Genomic DNA, 19530 nt, shown 5'->3' with positions numbered 1-19530 from the left:
TAGATACCACCAGCAACCAATGTTATATGATTTAGCACATGTAGGCAATACCAAATGACCTATAATTACAGACTATCTGAACACTGCCCTGGCCCTGGCAGACCCCTCTAAAGTTAGACTAGAGACCCCTCTTTCCCCAACTAGCCCAGCTTAGATATTGTAGATACCACCAGCAACCAATGTTATATGATTTAGCACATTGTAAGCAATCACCAAATGACCTATTACAAACTATCTGTACACTGCCTTGGCCCTGGCAGACCCTCTAAAGTTCGACTAGAGACTCCATTCCCCCAACTGGCCTAGCTTAGATATTGTAGATACCACCAGCAACCAATGTTATAATTATGATTTAGCACATTGTAAGCAATATCAAATGACCTATAACAGACTATCTGTACACTGCCTTGGCACTGGCAGACCCCTCTAAAGTTCCCCCATTTACCCCAAGTATATCCTTAGATATTGTAGATACCAACAAAAAAACCACACAAAACAACATATTTAATTGAATAAAGTTTAACTTTAATCGAACTAACACAAAACAATTGAAAATATATCACATCAATGACGATAAAATGACCATTACCATTTTAAAGGGAAAAATAGTTTAAGAGTTTCACTTCAAACTTATATAAGCCAAATATAAACAAGTACGGATTCGAGTAAATTTAGCATTCCTGCTAAGAATTGTGAGGATCTGGAATTCCTTGCCTTTGAATGTCAAAGATACATTCGTCTGTAACTCTTGCAACCTATTTTAAGAGAAAGCTTAGTAATCACCTTAATCAAATTCAGGATTGTAGTAACTTAATCAAAAGTGATTTGATTAATTAATAGTTGGTAATTTTAAATGCTGTATATTATAATCTTAATCCTCTATATATATTTATATATATAAATCCAAAGGCAAATAACTGAAAAAATGACAATGCTGTGGGTATCAGTGGCTGAATCTCAATAAAGATACAAAAAAAAAGTGAAAAGCTAAATCAAAAGGCTAAAGTAAAACAGCCAGAAACGTTAGCAGAGCTTTCGGGCAACACTAGCCCTTCATCATTGCAAGTGAAGGATAAGAGCTGGCAAGTGCTGCCTGGGTGGACAGGAATAAAAGAAATACAACAAAAGGAGACAGGGTGGAGTCTGAATAAGAGTAGAAAACAAAGAAGGTAGCTTGGTAGAGATACAGTATAAACAATTTTGGAATGAAACTAAACACGGCCAACAGCCATAAGTCGCGTGCTAAAACGCATAGTGATACCGGACCGACAGACAGACCGACAGACCGACCGACCGCCGACATAGTGAACTATAGAGTCGCGTCCACGCGACTAAAAACAGCTTAAATGGTGGTTAATATTGATACTTAAATTTAGGTAGACAATGGAATAATTTTACCAACCTGGGAGTATGTTTCTAATGTTAAGTACAAAAGGTTTTGTGGTTTTAAGTTGTAATTCCCAGTGGTTTTCCTTGTCTTTGCAAGTTTTGTCGCTCCATTTGACACATGGAATATTGCAATAACTCTGAAATTTGTTATCGAGTGACCAGATGAATTAAAATGTTCGGCTACAGGTTGAACAAGCTTTAATGTGTTGATAGCTGATCTGTGTTGTGTCATTCTCATACGGAGAGTGTTTTTGGTTTCTCCGACGTACTGTTTGCCACAAATATTACAGTATATGAGATAAATGACGTTTTTGGTTAGACAATTAATTGATTGTCTTATCCGAAAAATGTGGCCAGTTTGGTTACTCTTAAATTTTTCAGTAGAATCAACCAATGAACAAGTTTTGCAAGATTTGCCGCAAAGGTGACTGCCCAAATTTTGACTGTCATGAGAGTTAATTTCACTCTTACATTTGGATCTGACTAATATATCACGAAGGTTGGGAGGTCTACGAAATGCAATAATGGGTGGTTCCGGAAAAACAGTCCTGAGACGTTCTGTGGACTGTAGAATGGGCATATGTTTCTCAATAAATTAATAGCCCCGTAATGGAGGCAACCTAGGTTGATAGGTTTGTAATTTCTATTCCGGAGATGTCCGGTTAGTTCTTCGGTACGATTCTGAAAATCTAAATCTGAAGAACAGATACGTCTGATAGGTAATGCTTTACTGTTCGGTATGTTTTTAGTACAATGTTGGGGATGACAACTGCTAGGGAGCAGGTACATATTTTTATCAGTGGGTTTACGGAATAGGTCAGTTTTGAGAGTACCATTTTCTATGGTCACTATAGTGTCCACAAAATCAACGCTACTAGTGGATTTGGTAACTGTAAATCTTAGGATCGATGGAGTGTTTTTTTTTACCATCACAGAAACAGATTTTGCCACCTTATCCGCAATTTCCGGGGTGGGTTCCGTTGTGAGTTTACGATATATAATGAAGCTGTCTTAAGGATTCCTCTTAATAAAATTTGATGTCCATAGCAACAGTGGCAGAACCTTTATCAGCGGGTTTAATGATGATATCATTACGCTGACGCAATTTGGCAATGGCCTGCCTCTCTTGTTTTGAGATTGTCACGTTTATCTGGACTCGGGACGTAGTTTTGTACATCCTCCTCAATAGCCTGGATAAATGTTTCTAAAGCTGGACAACGATTTTTAGGTGGATTCCAGGAACTTTTTGGTTTAAATTTGTTAACGTTGCCTTCGTTTTGCGTGGTGTCTGAATCAGCAAAATATTCACGTAATCGTAATCTTCTAGAAAAAGACTCTATATCCAAAGATAGTTGTTGTGCGCCGACCTGCCTTGGTTTTGGGCAGAATTTAAGTCCTCGGGAAGGAAGTTTTTTCTCTCCTTCGGAAAGTCGACAATTTCAACAACTGAATCAGAGGTGTTGCTCTGATTCTTGTTATATGTCCCAACGAACCTTCTGCAGGGTTTCCTAAAAGCCCTGAAGTCATCCGAAGGTAGAGTCATTTGTGTTGAAATGACCAAGTCTGCATGGTAGACCAAATTTGTGATGTTCCCTTCGGGCCATTATCGTTGATTGTTTACGGCAGTCATTGGCGATAATCCTGAGTTTGTTTTGAAACTAGGATGCAGGAAGTTCTCTTTTCAACTTCTTAGTTCTAGAGTGAATTTCAACGTCAAACTCAGTGAGGATTTTGCGGCAATTGTCAATTTGGATCTCATTGAGATCTCTAATTTTGTTCAAATACCTTTTTTAATAGATACAGTACTACATATCTACATAAATAAAGTACATAAAAAAAAATTATATATATTTATAATTTTTTTTTTTAATATTTTTTTCGATCGAGATACGGTATTGTTCAGTCTATCTGAAGATCGTTTAACGTGAAACACCGTGTAGTAGACGTCCGTGTTCCATCTACTTTATAAAAATATATATTCGCTCTTGATTCCAATTGAGCACGTTTGCAGCCTCAACGCATCTATATAAGACTTGCACTGATGAAGGGCTAGTGTTGCGCGAAAGCTCTGCTAACTTTTCTGGCTGTTTACTTTATCGTTTTGATTTAGCTTTTCGCTTTTTTTTTGTATCTCCATTGAGATCCAGCCACTGATACCCACAGCATTGTCATTTTTTCAGTAATTTGCCTTTGGATTTATAAATATATATATATACATATGAATACAGGATTAAGATTATAATATACAGCATTTAAAATTACCCACTATTAATTAATCAAATCACTTTAGATTAAGTTACTACCATCCTGAATTTGATTAGGGTGATTACTAAGCTTTCTCTCAAAATATGTCCAAGAGTTACAGACGGATGTATCTTTGACATCCAAAGGCAAGGAATGCTAAATTTACCCGAATCCATACTTGTTATATATATTTGGCTTATAATTATATAAGTTTTAATTGAAACTCTTAAACTATTTTCCCCTTTAGAATGGTAATGGTCATTTTATCGTCATTGATATATTTTCAATTGTTTTGTGTTAGTTCGATTAAAGTTAAACTTTATTCAATTAAACATGTTGTTTTGGGTGGTTATTTTTTTGCTGCTGGTGGTATCTACAATATCTAAGGTAGGCTATATACTTGGGGTAAATGGGGGAACTTTAGAGGGGTCTGCCAGTGCCAAGGCAGTGTACAGATAGTCTGTTATAGGTCATTTTGTATTGCTTACAATGTGCTAAATCATAATTATAACATTGGTTGCTGGTGGTATCAACAATATCTAAGCTAGGCCAGTTGGGGGAATGGAGTCTCTAGTCGAACTTTAGAGGGGTCTGCCAGGGTCAAGGCAGTGTACAGATAGTTTGTAATAGGTCATTTGGTGATTGCTTACAATGTGCTAAATCATAACATTGGTTGCTGGTGGTATCTACAATATCTAAGCTGGGCTAGTTGGGGAAAGAGGGTTTCTAGTCTAACTTTAGAGGGGTCTGCCAGGGCCAGGGCAGTGTTCAGATAGTCTGTAATAGGTCATTTGGTATTGCTTACAATGTGCTAAATCATATAACATTGGTTGCTGGTGGTATCTACAATATCTAAGCTGGGTTAGTTGGGGGAAGGGGGGCCTCTAGTCTAACTTTGGGGTGTCTGGCACTTGCGGTGCAGCAGACAATTAGTCTGTTGTTATCCATTTAGTATTGTATGAACACAACTTGTTCGTTTGGAATTGATTTTGAGTGGTACCTCACTCATCTATGCTAACCCCATTTTAGGCCCTCCCTCGGGGGGTCTGGCGGGCCTTTTGCAGCAGAGAAAAAGTCTGTCGTTTGTGATACTGTTATAAGGATGCCAATGGGCATCCCATGGTGGTAAAATTGGGTGGTATCTCTCTCATCTAGCCTGTGCCGATTTTTTAGCACGTTTCGGGGTCCCCCCGGTCTAGACGCAGCAGGGGGTACCCGGCAGACTCCCATTTTCATTCACTTCAAGTGACCCCCAACACACTCAAATAGTTAGATATTGGTACCTAGCTCATCTAACCAAATGTCTCTGGGCTGCCGGTCTTATAACTGCGATACGATAGAGTGTTGACAAAGTGCGAGGCAAGCGAGGCATGCCAAATATTTGTGCGAGGCATCATTTTATCATTTCCAAAAGTGCGAGGCATATAGTTTACAATTTCAAAAAGGTGCGAGGCATATCTTAACGTGCTATTATGCTATATTATAGGCCTAATAATCAATCGATACAAGCGTATCTAAATAGATTCGTGTATACACTCATCATGTTGTTTATTTTTATGTAACGATTGTTTTTTTCATTCAAGTCATATCGTGTCAAATTTTACTTTTACAAAAGTGCCCAAACTACGGTTAAAAAATCTGAACGACAGTCTTCAACTTTCGATAAACAATAATTGTTATAGCGACACACTCATCAAATGACTGCAATGTTTGTTGGCATTTCGAGCGTGTTCACTCACATGTCTCTCGAACATAGCAGAGTGAAAATAATATTTTGTCACACCCCTGCGCCTAGATCCGGTAGACCCGAGAGATGGAAAATCCCTCTTTACTATTAGCAGGTAGCGGAATGATTCAGCCCTCAGCTCAGAGGATTGTGGTGCATTCCCCTACTATAGCACGTGGTTTCAGCAGCAACGCACAGACTTCTCTCTGAGCGGCGTGCCAAAGACATTTTTGACATTCCATTCTCTAGGAACAACACGTGTACCTCTCTCGCAAATAAGGTGAACAGCGATTGCCAGGACAAGTTCAATAACTGGCGGTGAATAAAAGGTAACTGATATGCCGATCCAATAACATGCCGCAAAGAAAAAAATTGCGACAGAATTCTGGAGCGCGTGTGAAAAAAGACTTACGTCGGACAATTGTAATACTAGGCCTAAAATTAAACTTTAGCTAATAATTTTTATTATGCTTAGCCCTAACCTAGATAAGAGGCCTATGTAGAAAATAATTTAATCAATTTTGATATAATAATAATTGGTGTAATATTTAATAATGATACACTATTCCTGTTTTAGTAAGCTAAGTATATTACGAACGATTTTTATTTATTGTTGTCCATGTACGTACTAATAAACGTGGCGCTAGTTTCCTTCGCTTGTATTTTTACTCCAAATTTGATAACTAACTTTATCGTGTGAATACCACACCTTAGAAGTATACCTCATGAGTACTTTAATGAAAGAATCACATAAAAAGTAACAAATAAATCCTTAAATTAATGATTTTACAGGCGTGTTTCTCGCACACTGTTCGCGAATTTCACTTATTCAATGTTCAATATTTTTGTTTCTATGGAGCGCCAAAAGAGCAACGATAATAGAGGACTAAAACTCAGTAGAATGCGTCAATTTCTCATGCATTTATTGGTGAAAAACACGTTTTATTTCAATATATTTGTTAATTTGTCAATAAAAATGTTGTAATATGTTACTGCTGATACTGTTCTGTTTTCTTCAAAGAATAATAATCGATCCTAAATCAACATCACTACCTAGTCTAGACCTAGGACATCCTACTAAGGATATTATGATGAATTTTTCTATTTTATTCTTTAAAAGGTTAACGAAACCGTGTACATTATCAACAGTAACATTTTTCCTTACTGACAGTGACAAAATCTATTGAAATTGTACTTGATTTTCACCAAATAATGCGTTAAATATAAATGGATTCCACAGAGTTTTTAGCCCTCTAATTAATTTTGCTCTTTTGGCGTTCCATAGAAACCAAAATATTGAACATTGATTGTGCGAAATGCGAGAAAAACAACGTCTGTAAAATCACCAATTTAATGGATTTATTGTTACTTTTATGTGATTTTTCTTCATTAAAGTAGGCCTACTAATTCTAAGCTGTGGTATTCAGGATGGGGGGAGCTCGAGGAGTTACATTACAGTATACAAAGAAACACATCTGTAAAATCATCAATTTAAAGGATTTATTTATTTGTTATTATGTGTTTCTCCTTCTGAAAGTACTTATAAGTCCTAATTTTAATGTGTGGTGTTCAGGATAAAGTTAGTCAACAAATTTGGAGTCAAAATACAAGAAAGGCAGGTGCGTAAGAAAAACATCCTCTGAACCAACACAATGGAGTAAATATATACCAACAAACAACCCGTCAAGTTTGTTTGTTGTAAAGAAAAAATATACATTTACTCAACGGGCGAAAATAATGTGAGTTTATCTATGTTTTGCGGTAGTATTAAATTATATTTATGGTAATAAATGAAACCTACTGTGTTTAAAATTATGTATGGATAAACAAGTATTGTTTTTAAGCTGTAGTATATCTTAGTATTTGTAATCTTAGGTGTTGGGTCTTAGCTTTCGTGATCTTAGGTCTTAGGGGGTCTGAGCTTTCGTGGTCTGAGCTTTCGTGACACCCCCCAACTTTCCTACATATGCGCAGTGAATTGACCTAGTTTAGTTGCGGAAAATCATTAGCTCCCTAATTGTCTGGATGGATGATATGGGACAGATGGATATATTGATATTTATAGAAGATATCTCAAATATTTCTTGCCATGTTCAACCCTGGGCCTTCATTGTCTTAATGCTTTGCCTTTCTATAGGAGTTTTTAATGTTGGAAGAACTTGATCAAGCTGCCATTGAAAAACGGGTGTCACGAAACCTCAGACCACGAAAGCTCAGACCCCCTAAGACCTAAGATCACGAAAGCTAAGACCTAAGACTAAGATTACAGATTCTAAGATATACTACAGCTTAAAAACAATACTTGTTTATCCATACATAATTTTAAACACAGTAGGTTTCATTTACTACCATAAATATAATTAAATACTTACCGCAAAACATAGATAAACTCACATTATTTTCGCCCGTTGAGTAAATATATATTTTTTCTTTACAACAAACAAATTTGACGGGTTGTTTGTTGGTATATATTTACTCCATTGTGTTGGTTTGGAGGATGTTTTTCTTTCGCACCTGCCTTGTAATTTTGACTCCAAATTTGTTAACTAACTTTATCCTGAATACCACACTTTAAAATTAAGACTTATAAGTACTTTAAGAAGGAGAAACACATACAAACAAATAAATAAATCCTTTAAATTGATGATTTTTCAGACGTGTTTCTTTGTATACTCTTAACTCTTCTCCATGCTCAATATTCGTTTCTATGGAGCGCCAAAAGAGCAAAAAATAATAGTACAAGTATAAAAACGGGAAAGAAAACGAAACAAAAAACTTTGTATGATACAGGTAACGGGAATAGCCCTCTAAATCGCCTTTTAGGTTTCGAGTTTTAAAAATCCAAGGTGAAATTTAGTTAAAATAATAATGTAGGCCGACTTAAGATTATGAACATTCACAATAATAGGGTAACTCTAGGCCTACTTATGATGTCATGTTTAATAAACGATAATATTTCAACTAAGAATGTGTTTTTTGTTTGTAACCCTTAGTTAGAGTCATTGAATTGAGAAATTGACAATATATATTGTTTGAACCAAACATTACCGAAGCCATATGCACAGAGTAAATATCTAACTTGCATGGTCCAGCACATTTCATTTATATCGACTTTTCTTAATGGATAGCATAACATCTAAATGTATGTAATACTACAGTATGTAATTCACTTAAATTATTTTCCTGTTGAGGATGAAATAAAGTGATTTGATTTGATAATAACCATTTTAGTTAATACTCTAAAAAATATAATATCTTGCATACAGGTACTGCTGAAAGTTGTACGGCATTGACTAAGAACCTATAGTTCCTGATTTGTCTAATGAAGCACCATTGGTGGATGATGTCCTACCTTGGAAGTGCAATGACTGGGTAGTAGTCAATTATGGTACTATGCAATATCCAGGTGTTGTCACACAGATAATAAACACTAACACTGAAGTTGACTGTATTGGATATGGCCTGATGGTGAGAAAGATTTGATCTGGTACAGTTGGGAGAATGTTATGAAAGTTATTGCACCACCAATACCCCGTTTCGAATCGGGGCCAGCTTATCTGGGAACCCTGTTTACACCTTTAACTTGTTGTAATGCAAAGGGTTAATGAAAGACACTTTATTATCATAATCATTTATTGTTTATGTATTATTAGCTTTTTTGTTTATTTCATATTATCACAGCTCCAAATCTAAAGTAATTACTAAAATACTAAAAATTGTATGTCAATGTTCGTCCATTATACTACAATGGTATTTCATGGGCATCATTAAAGAAGACTTTTGCTAAAATAATATTATGATATGCTTTTTATTAAATAGATAGTTGTGTGATTGGTTGAAATCAATTATATAAAAACTTAGTAAACAATTTTTGTTAATAATTCCATGTTATTTAAAAATTCATAATTATGTTTCGATTTGTAAGAATGGATTATTCCGAGCGTTTATTGTTTTTATCATGATTCTTGGAAAAACAAGGCCATAGATGGCTGCAGTCGCGAGCTCAAGTTAGTGTTTACCGACCGACCAACCGACCGACATAGTGAGCTGTAGTGTCGTTGAACGCGACTAAAAAGAATAGCATTCATAATTGTTAGTGTTCTTTCTAAGTTCAGGCAATTTAATAAAATAGATAAATACATTTGACTTACCTCTGTAGTTTTATATCTGTTTCTTGCATCTGTGTATGTGTCAATGTTACACCCGTGATATGTTCCACCATGTTACAAACAACCACATATTTTATATTGAACACACTCAAGTTATCTTTTGACTTTTGTTTTATAAAACTACATTAAATTACCTAATAATACCCAAAGTTTGAACAATAAATAATTATATACATTTAGTTTTTATGAAAAATGTAAGGTTTGGTGTTGGTTTACTGTGAAAGGACTCACATCTGCTTTGATCAACTCACAATATGTGTAAAAGTATCGCATAACGTTATAAGAATATAGTTAATTCGTACCGGTACTCTACCGAGTTTAGCAGTTACTCCAACGTTGAGGCATTTCTGCCTATACTACACCTTTAATTATGCCTAAGAATTGTTCGTGAATTGTTTCAATTTTAATGTTATTATCAAGTAGTCCCTAAATTTTCACTTCCATTTCAATATAATTCCATGAGTCAGTCAAAAGGTCAAGACCAGACAGTCAAAATGTGGTTAAAAATAATAATATTTTTTCATAACATTCATCAACAGCGAGATTAGTCTCTAATTGGAAATTAATTTCCTTGTTTCCCATAGCCACCTTTGAATAGGAACAATATTTGAACGTTTCCAAAAAGGAAGGAAATGTCCGAATTGAAAGGATTTATTAAAGAGGATCGGACAAAAATGAATAGAAAATAGAAACAAAACAGATACCTATACATTTTATTAAAAGCCATCGCTCTTTCTCCTCTTTTTAGTCTCGTTTTATATTATCATACACGGGTTTTTTTTTAACCAAAATCACTGCCCCTCGCTGCTTCCAAACAATTTTTTTTTTATTTAGGCCTATTTATTTCACTTAACATCAACATCAACACCTATTTCGAGACGGCGACCCATAAAGGTCGTAGCGGACTACTACTATGGTGATGCAACAACAACTTTTGATACTTTCTGCTGCTGCACGTGAGGTGGTCTGCACCACCAACACCAGTGAAGAAACTACGTAAGGCCATAGCACCCATGTGAATCCGCTGGTGGTGAGCAGGAATTCTGTTGGACAATTCAGTAACTGATTTATAGGTATGGATATCCCATTAAGGTACAGCCAAACTAGTGCTGTTGAGGAGTTTGATCTCTCCACAATAGTTGAGCAAGGTAGTTTGATTTGCAAAGACCCAGTGGAAGGCCTAGCCATTCCAAATGATGCAACAAATGCATGTGCTTTCTTAGGGTTGATAATCGCTGATAGGCTCATCAAGAACTGGAATACATTTTTTGGTGAAGAAATTAAATCGGCAATTGAGCATATTATTATCGATTCACCAAGACTATTCAACTATTTGCGTAATATTGCTTCATTCTATGATGTCCTGGAAGCCTACACGGTCTTAAGAAATGGAAACCTGATTTCGCCCTATAGTATTACAGAGGAGATGATTGTACAGGAACGTGTATATACAGACGAAGGACGGAATGCTCTTGTAAAGGCTGTAATCGAACTGAATCCTAATGAAAATGAAAGGCTAAATGTAGCACTATATACCTGTGGCGGGTATATAATTATAATTGGTTGCACTCGCAGAAATTATTTTATAATTGATACCCACCCAGTTGAAAAACAACTAGGTGGAAACGGCCAAGGAATAATAAAGGTGCTCCCATCGACCGACGTAACTTCCGTTAATGAGCTATGCTCTTGGGTCTGGAAACGGATGAGACATAGTGGTGTTGACGTAGACCAACTACAATCTTTCTCTCTAGTGAAGGAGCAGGTATCAAGGTAATTGATTATGTTTATGATTTAGTTTACCTTATGATGATAATGATAATAAATTAAGTATGGTAAAGCTATACATAATTGGCCTTGGGTCTCCGTTTTCATAAGGGGGAAAGTAAAGTTACTACTTTCAATAATTATATTATAGTACTTACTGTACTGTAAAAAAAAATTATAGCTCAATATATAACTTAATTATGTAGAGTCTCAAAACAAGTACGGCTAATAAAATACTGCAGCACGAGAATATGGAAAAATAATGTTTTGAGCAAGGCATATATTTTTTAATTTGCTCTAAACTGTGTACGGATGAATATTTTGTGTACCCGTTTTTATAATTTCTCATTTATCATTCCAGACATTCGTTTCTTCAGAGCCCGTCCATATCCAGTTCTCCTAAGTATAAACATGTCAAAACTATGCATTCAGAGGTATAATTATATTAATATTATGTCATCCATGTTAAACCTTTAAAAGAAATCAATGATGAGTATTTATTTTCTAATTAGGCTATGGAAGCAGTAGATAAAATAGCTATGGTTCGTGAATGTGCAATGATTCATGGTGCTGTTACAGTTATCTATTTTCATAAATAACTTACAGATGCCAAGTTCTTCTGCGAGTGTCTATATTAGTGACCCCAGTGATTCATCCAGTGAAGAAACAACAAATGAGATGCCTACAAGTGTACTCTCAGAGAGCAAGGTATACATTTCCCCCCAGATTCGTTAACGTGTATAGGCATTTATAATAAGAGAAAGGTTAAGAAGTCGATGAGCATCACGGCCATACACTGTCTGTTACAGGTCTACTCTCAAGTTCAAGTTCTTCCTTTTCACTTCAAAACCTCATGATAAATGACAATCATTTGTAGATTTATGTTTTTAAAATAAAGTGATCCATAAGGGTGGAATAGAAGGAAGAGTCTTTTTAAAACGGCACAGCAGTGACAGCTTAAAAAATCTAAATTAGCCTGTGTTTTTTGTTTATACTGTCATTAAAAATGTTGTATAGTATAATCTAGACGGGCGGAAAAATCACTTAGACTTTAAAAGCCAAATTAGGACTATAGGTAATAAATTACAAATACAAGTTTTGGGAGCGGGCATTAGACCTGACTCTGTTACATACTTCTGAAAATTTACCCTACCTTTATTACCGAAAGTTAATTAAACTGCTGAGTTCACTATAATAAAATTTTTTTTTAAATTTTAAAACAATTTAATATTACATTGAACGTCTGTTTTGTCCGTTATAGTGTCAGAACTATACTACGCCTACTACAAGCTTTTCCGGCCTACAGAGTGGTATCAGTTCATTTGATGATGACTTTACGATAATCTCGGACGATGACATTGATTGTGACAAAAAGGTACGGTATGATTACATTAAATAAAAATTGTTTCATTTCCTCTAAATTTCAATAGAGAGTCTTTATTATAATCTGGCCTACGAATTTAGTTAGAATGGTACCCTCGTAAAAGATAATTAACAATAGTTTGTTGAAGAATAATTGCACTGTTTGTTCGTTACAGTGTCCGGTATACACTACGAATACTACAAGCTGTACAGGCCTACAGAGTGGCATTTTCAATGATGACTTTACGATTGTAATATCGGATGATGACGTTGAATGTGACAATAAGGTACAGTATTATTACATAATTTATTTATTTATTAAAAATTGTGTCGTTATCTATTCTTTATAATCTGACCTACAGATTCAGTTAGAACGGTTACATTCGTAACGTAGTGGAATAAACAATACATATTACAGTCATATTTAAAACAATGACCTTTTTGAAACTAGACAAGCTGCATACAGACCTACTCATAGTGTTGAATTTGTTTTGTCCGTTATAGTGTCCGAACTATACTACGCCTACTACAAGCTGTACAGGCCTAATGAGTGGTATCAGTTCATTTGATGATGACTTTACGATAATGGACGATGACGTTGATTGTGACAAAAAGGTACGGTATGATTACATTATATATAGGCCTATTAACAATGTTGTCGTCATCTCCCTTTTTCAAAATTAAATGTAATTATAATGGTACGCCTACAACGAGTGAAGTTGAGATGAGTAAATTTTTAAAGCCAGTTATCAACTGTGTCATTGATTTGACAATAACAATTCTAATAATAGATCGTAGTATAACACAGTAATTGACATGTAGACAACTTTTCTTGTTTTTATAGAATCTGACTTACACTACGCCTTTTACAAGCTGTACAGGCCTACAAGGTGGTATTAATTCATCTGATGATGACTTTACGATTGTAATCTCGGACGATGACGTATATGACACTAAGGTACGGTATACTATATTACTGTACTAAAATGATTATTTATAATTATAAACACTGTGTGAAATCAATATTGGAAGTAATTCATGCCTGTTATAGAAAGCATGAGTTAGACAAATCGACAGTTATTGCCATTGAACTGGCAAAAAGCGATTGTAAATAAATGTAATTTTGTTTCTTATAATTATTATTACAGTATACATGTTTGATTGGAATAAAGCTTACATGAATGAATTTATATTTTTTAGGCAAATGACGCTACTTCTATTTCAAAAAATATACATGTTACGAGTAGGCCTACAGGACCAAATATTTCTGGTCATAAAACAACAACTGAAATGGAATTACCTGTACCGAAAGTTAAATCCGATGTATACGGTGAAAAGGTGAATGATGACTGTCCAAAATATATATTTTACTTATTTATTTCCTATTTTAGCTATAAGATATTTTTAAATTTTCATGTGAATATGATTCATTCACAAGTTCTGATATAAGCCACTTGTTCCACCGCCATAACAAGGAATTACAAACAACCCCTTAAATATTGGCTGTAGTTCTAAACTACAATCTGTCATTGACCAATTGATTACCGTATGCAATAAATAGCAAAAGTAGGCATACAGTATGATTTGATTTGATTTATTTCGGCATCAGTACATAAAAAAATCACAGACAAACAATTAAAATAGCAAATTTAAAAAACCATGAATAAAACAAGAAAGGATGCCAAGGATAACTCATAAAAGTTCTCTACGGACTTGTTTCCAATGAGGTCCTTAATGAGTATCTTTAAATTCAACAGGAAATTTAGCTCTATACACGTTACGATTTTTTTTACTGCCGCATTTGTTTCCTTTATCCGACTCCCCCGTTTGAAAACAAAGGGCAGTGTAATAGGTATAGCCTTAAAATAAATAATTTATATATTATCTTACAATAATACTGTTTATTTATTATTTGTAGGATGTGATGTCGTATAAGAACGATGATGAATTACCAATATTTGAACGATTTAGGCGTCAACGATACACTGTGACTGAGGCAGTTACAATACTACGACATAACAAGCATAATAAATGTACAAAGACACCACTCAGAGTAAGAAGAAACATGAGTTTCTTAATTGATGTATCGAGATACAAGAACTGGGAGGACATAAAAAATGACATGAATGGTATATATCGCAATGTGCTCCGTTTATGTATATGGACAATAAGCATCACTGGAGAGAAAATACATATTCTTGAAAAAAAGAAAGTAGAGCTTCAAAATGAAAGCGAATATCATCTTCATGTGAACTCTAAGAAAAATTGCCATGGCTTGTGTCGCTCCATTTTCTTTTTAACTAAAGGAAGTAATGATATAGTGAACAAAACCTGTTTATTACAGTACAATACATGTAATAACAACGACGATCCAGTAGAGTTTACTGTCGAACCTCATGGAAATAGGAAGCATGGTAGAACACCCTACTATCCAACCCAAAAAAGCACAATGGAAGCTTTGAAGAAGGAAGTATCCACTAAGTCTGTGTCAGTTGCATTTAAGAAAGTGTTTGACGACTTTGGAGGTTTACACAATTCTCGAAATCCAGGTCAACTACCAAGATCACGAAAACAACTCCACGATATAAAGAATAAATCATTAAATTATGACAGTGTGGATGACCTCCTATTATACTCAAAGCATAAAGAAGAGCCGATAGTTTTAGAACACCATGATGTTCCAGAGGATCTTTGGGTTTTGGGTAAGCCACATATGTGCCAAGACCTTTCGCGTTTCTGTACTTCCCGAACAGAAGGGCTTAGTCATCCTTTCAGTGTTGATCCAACATACAGTTTCGGAAAATACGAGGTAACGCCATATACATATAAACATCTTATGTTGGTAACAAAGAGAACCGGAGAAGCACCAGTTTTTCTAGGCCCAACTGCTATTCATAGCAGTAAGGACAGAGCAACATACAGAAAAATAGCATCTGCTGTCAATGGAAACTGTCCTGGTCTTGAAGATGGGTTGGGATTCATCACAGATGGAGAAACAGCGTTACATGGTGCAATAGAAGAATCAATGAAAAGGGCAACCGGGTTAAGGTGTTTCAGACACTTTCGCATAAATTGCGTGGAAAAGCTAAAGAGATTAGGGGTGCAAAAGAAGTCACAGAAACCAATCATTGATTCGGTTTTCGGAGATGGTAAACATGAAGGAATATTAGATGCAAGTGACAGTGATGATTTGAAAAGTCGCCTTACAGCTTCGAAAAAAGTAATAGATAACCATGAAACATTGGTTACTGGATGCAGATCACCACAATTCTGGGCCTACCTTGCTGCCCACGAAACGATGATGGCAACCAGTATGGTAGAATCGGCGAGGCGGAAGGCGGGAATGCCAACAGACAACACAGGAAAAACAAAAAGATGCTACTCCAACCAATCGGAGAGCATAAACAACAAATTAACTCGCCAAAAGGAAGCTGTTGTAAAGAAAGAAAAAAACAAAACCAACATGACTAAGTTGGAATTCGTAAGAGATGTTTGGGAGGAAGTAGACCGCCAACAACAAATTGAGCTGGGTTTGGCAATCTGTGGGCTAAGTGACGAATATAAACTGGCAGAGATAGCAAGCTACCTCGCAGTTGAGCCTGATGATTGGTTTGAATGGGAGAAGGAGGAAAGGCAGCAATATATTGATAAGTTCAACAAGCTGACAATTCAAGATGCCATCAAAAAGAAAACCATAATTGTAACTGGGCAAAACCAGAAAGATCTTTATGAATACAAGACATTCTCAGAGGACTTAACCATTCTGTTAAGCATAACAGGTCACTCTGATGGTCTGATCAAAACGATCATTGATGAAGCTACCAAAATTCTCAACAGCAAAAACGGCGTGCAGAAAATGCCCTCTTTGACGAACGGTCCGACAAAATATTTAGTCGCTTCTAAAAGTTGCAAGAGCGGTATGTATGAGTGTGTAGTTTACTCCGATCATGCGAACTGTACCTGCCCTTGTTATAAATACAATGGTTTGTGCAAACACTCCATTTGTGTTGCCGAAATTAACGGCATTTTAAAGTCACATCTACATCACCTCAAACAAAAGCATCTGGTCTCAAAATGTGCATTGGTCGAAAAGGTCACGGAAACAAGCGGTAAAAAAGGAGGAACACACAAGAACAAATGGCGTAATCGTCCCAGAGCTACAACTACTGCCACTACACGCCCTTACACTGATATTCACCACAACAACAATTCTCTTGTGGTCTGTTTTATTATGAAGGAATCTAGAGCCATTGAATGCAGACAATGTCACACGGAATTCCCACGGAGACAAGAAATCATCCCTTATAATATTGCAATTTACCATGATGAGAAGTGGCTATATCCGGATCCAAATAACAAGGGGAACAAACTTGTTTCTACCAAACTTACCAGGAAGTTCTACTGCATCAAACGAGAATGTATAACCGCTCGTTTCCGGGTGTCACGAAAGCTCAGACCACGAAAGCTCAGACCCCCTAAGACCTAAGATCACGAAAGCTAAGACCCAACACCTAAGATTACAAATACTAAGATATACTACAGCTTAAAAACAATACTTGTTTATCCATACATAATTTTAAACACAGTAGGTTTCATTTATTACCATAAATATAATTTAATACTACCGCAAAACATAGATAAACTCACATTATTTTCGCCCGTTGAGTAAATGTATATTTTTTCTTTACAACAAACAAACTTGACGGGTTGTTTGTTGGTATATATTTACTCCATTGTGTTGGTTCAGAGGATGTTTTTCTTACGCACCTGCCTTTCTTGTATTTTGACTCCAAATTTGTTGACTAACTTTATCCTGAACACCACACATTAAAATTAGGACTTATAAGTACTTTCAGAAGGAGAAACACATAATAACAAATAAATAAATCCTTTAAATTGATGATTTTACAGATGTGTTTCTTTGTATACTGTAATGTAACTCCTCGAGCTCCCCCCCCCCCCCCCACAGCTGTTTCAAACATACGAATTAAGTGTAGTGCCGCTACACAGATGCTTAAGCGGAGCGCGTCGCTCTAAACACCTGGACGCGCTCCGCCGTGTGTATCTTGGAACGTCAAGTACGTTAAGCCCGGCGCACACTAGAGCTTCCGGCTGAGCCAACTGCCACGAGTAACACTTGCCTCACAGTGTGCGCCGGGGATTTCGTGAGGAATCGGCCACGCGTGCCGCTGAGGAAAATATCTATCGTGTTTAATATTTTTTGGCACGCGTGCCATTTTCCTCAAGTGTGCGCCGAACGTGAGCTTCCTGCTCACTAAAAAATTCCACTGCGCATGACATGTTCTGATTTATTATGATATTTCAGCGCGTGCTGTATAGCGTAGTAAGTAATTATCCAATCAGAAAATCGCGTACTCAAGGCGTTTAGTGTGCGTCCGATAGAACGCGAACATAGTTTGCGGCAAATTTTTTAGTGAGCCAAGTGTTACTCGTGCCAGTTGGCTCAGCCGAAAGCTCTAGTGTGCGCCGGGCTTTAGGGACACTTGAGAAGTCGACGACGGAAACTAAACCTATATTATTACTACTCACTCATTATTATCATACAAAGACTATTATAATGGTGAGTATTTTACGTTGTAGTCTTTTATCGTAGTTAAGGAACTAAACCAAGAGACTAGCAATCTCTTTATTGGCGACGAGGATTAATTAAAATGAAACGCGATATTTTTCTGGCGAAATATGACGCCGAAAATACGCGAATCTGGACGTGCGTTGTTTATTTATTTACATTCAATGTATCGGCCCTCGCCAATTCATCACCGTCTCGAGGATAAGAACGTGAATGTTTCTTATAAGTTCATGTTCTCTCCGAGAGTTGGGGATGAATAGTAGATTAGGATTTATTATTTTTATTTTTTATATTTAATATTCGACGAATGAACGATTGGCCTATACTAGATGAAACTGTAGTATAAGAATATTATTATTCATGCTCGTGACATGAATTTCATGCTCGTGACATGAATGTTCACGCTCGTGACGTGAATGGGTTTTGTATGTTAACCCGCTGGACTCGTGATTCCAGAACGAAACGACATGGCCCGTGTTTCATGTCCGATTTCGGAAAATATACGATTAGGTTAGGCTAGGAAGTATTAGTTATCATATTAGTGGGCCAGTTGTTTACGTCGTTCCTTCACTGGAAGTCGGCAGTGTTGGAAGAATTTATTTATTTATTTTATTAGTTTATCATGAACCGCAAAAATAAATTAAACCTTTGCCTTTTTTGAAAAAAAAAAAAATTTCATTAGAGGGAAGATGGTTGAAAATGTATTTAAGGTATACTGGTCAATTGTATTAGGCCTAGATCCTCCGAGTCTTGGGCGATAGTTTTTCGATATTGTTTCAGATCTCATCCAGGTCTTATTCCATTCGAACAAACTGCCGCGCAGTTCTTGGACATCATACGATTGGCTAGGCTACAGCAACCAATCATATCATTGCATTCGCATAGTCGCTACCTGAGAGGGTCGTGCAGCGCGAGCTGTGCACTATCCAGGGAATGAAAATGCAAGCGATGATGACGCGGTTACGTGCGTACTCTGATTGGTTGAGCAATGAAAGAATTCTATGTACTAATAGTTCTGATTGGCTATTTACTTTACGGAAACATCCTATTTTTAGAATACTATTTTTAGGATGTGGATGTGAGTTTTAGTTATACGCACGCCGGTACGCTCTGGCAATGCTCAGAATTCTATTATTACGCAGTTATTTACTGTTGGGTTGTAGTTGTTTTAGGAATCAATGAAGTGGACATTTATTTGAGATTATAAAGAATTTATTATTAGCTTACATTGTGATATTGTTCTGTGTGTTCTTTCTAAATGTGTCTACTGTATTCATTGGTGA

At 36.1% G+C, this 19530-nt stretch overlaps 1 pseudogene; it reads left to right on the top strand.

The window, feature by feature from the left end:
- The first annotated feature begins 7126 nt into the window (after positions 1-7126).
- Positions 7127-19530, top strand: part of LOC140055417 (ATP-binding cassette sub-family C member 4-like) — a 49285-nt pseudogene continuing 36881 nt past the window's right edge.

This window comes from Antedon mediterranea, chromosome 1 (genome assembly GCF_964355755.1).
Source record: "Antedon mediterranea chromosome 1, ecAntMedi1.1, whole genome shotgun sequence".
Classification (NCBI taxonomy): domain Eukaryota; kingdom Metazoa; phylum Echinodermata; class Crinoidea; order Comatulida; family Antedonidae; genus Antedon; species Antedon mediterranea.
Note: the sequence above shows the minus strand (reverse complement) of the source record. Positions and strands in the feature narration are given on the sequence as shown.